This window comes from Bison bison, unplaced genomic scaffold (genome assembly GCF_000754665.1).
Source record: "Bison bison bison isolate TAMUID 2011002044 unplaced genomic scaffold, Bison_UMD1.0 scf7180017864371, whole genome shotgun sequence".
NCBI classification, from domain to species: domain Eukaryota; kingdom Metazoa; phylum Chordata; class Mammalia; order Artiodactyla; family Bovidae; genus Bison; species Bison bison.
In genome coordinates this window covers 6,537,528-6,539,581 of record NW_011494943.1, presented here as the reverse complement: position 1 = coordinate 6,539,581, position 2,054 = coordinate 6,537,528, and positions in this window count along the sequence as shown.

The window sequence follows — 2,054 nt, the reverse complement described above, 5'->3', positions numbered from 1 at the left end:
CCCTCCGGGGGCGCGGGGCCCTCCGGGGGCGCGGGCCCTCCGGGGCGCGGGCCCTCCGGGGCGGGGCTTTGGCAGCTGCGGTTCTCAGGCTCTAGGCCTCAGTAGCCCTGGCACACAGGTTTGCTTGCTCCACAGCATGTGGAACCCTTCCCGGACCAGGGGTCAAACTCACGTCCCCTGCATAGGTAGGTGGATTCTTACCCATTGAGCCACCAGGAAGTCCCGATGCTTTCTGTTGGTGGTCTGAGTCGTATCAAGTTTTGACTGTTATGAGGAGTGTTGCCCTGACATTGTGGCCCATGCCTTTGGTGAACATCTATATACCTTCTTCTTAGCATTTAAAGGGACCCTGTTTTCTTTATCGGAAGAAACAATCGTGTATAGATCAGGTCAGGACCTAATTTTTATAATGGGTCTTTTCATTTTATTTCTCTAATTGAAGTAGAGTTGATTGACAATGTTGTGCCAACCTCTCCTGTGCAGCAGAGTGACTCAGCTATACGTATAGAAACGTTCTTTTTTAAAATATTCGTTTCCATTGTGATTTATCACAGGATATTGAAGATACTCCCCCGTGGTATATAGTAGAATCTTGCTGTTTATCTATCCACATGTAACAGCTTACGTCAGCTAACCCCAGACTCCGAGCCTTTTCCTTCCCTCCCTCCCCCTTGGCAACGACAAGTCAGTTCTCTACATCCATGAGTCTGTTTCTGTCTGGTGGATATGTTCATTTATGCCATATTTGAGATTCCACATATAAGTGATATCATATGGTGTTCGTCTTTGACTTTCTGAGTTACTGCACTTAGTAGGGTAGTCGCTAGTTGCACCCATGTTGATGAAAACAGTCAGTCGTGTCTGAGTCTTGCAACCCCCATGGACTGTAGCCCACTAGGTTCTTCTGTCCATAGGACTCTCCAGGCAAGAATACTAGAGTGGGTTACCATTTCCTTCTCCAGAAAGTGGCATTATTCATTCTTTTTTATGGCTGAGTAGTATTCCAGTGTGTTTATGTATGTGGATATATACACGCCAGCTCTTCCTCATCCATCACCTGTTCACGGACATTTAGCTTGTTTCCATGTCTTGGCTATTGTGAACAGCGCTGCTATGGACATAGGGGTGCGTGCATCTTTTTGAAACAGTGTTGTCCAGGTATATGCCCAGGTGTGGGAGTGGTGGATCATATTGTAATTCTATTTTTAGTTTACTGAGGAACCTCCACTCAATTTCCATAGTTTCTGCACCAACTTATATTGTCACTAACAGGGTAGGACGGTTCCCTTTTTCCCACTCTCTCTCCAGCATTTGTTAAATGTAGACCTTCTAATGATGGCCATTCTGACCAGTGTGAGGTGATATCGCACTGAGTTTTTATTTGCATTTCTCTACTTATTGGTGATGCTGAGCATCTTCTCATGTGCCTACATAGAACATTGGGATGTCTTCTTTGGAGAAATGACCGGGACCTACTTTTAAGAGAAGTGGGATTTCAGCCAGGGTTAAATCCTCAGCCACAACCAGTGATTCAGGACACACATTTCCTGGAGGGAAACAGTCCCTGAGACCAGTGCACTTAAGCTCTTCACCACCTGCCCAGGTGCTTGAACCCTCAGGGTGGGCAGAAGAGGTCTGAACACCCATTAGAAGACAGTGGCTCCCCTGCTGCAGATAAGAAAATGAGCTCCTTTCGTCATGACCAGAGGGTGTACCTGGGAGTGGATCTCAAGGCACAGATCCTGGTGGTGGAATCTCATGGTGACCGAGGAGGAGTCTTTCAACGTGGGGCTTACACACACACACACACACACACACACACACACACACAGCACGGGGGCACTCAGCACACTTGCCAAGCCTGGGGAGCTGGGCCCTGTTCACCTCTGGGTAGCTCTTAGCAGCACGGAAGCCACAAAACCACACATTAAATGAAATAAGCAGAACTGGCCAGGACAGAGTGAGAAAGAAGGGGTCAGAGGCTCAGAGAAACTCGCCTCCTAAAATATGACAGAGAATAGGAGAGACAAAGAATCAGTCCAGAGAGGAGGGGG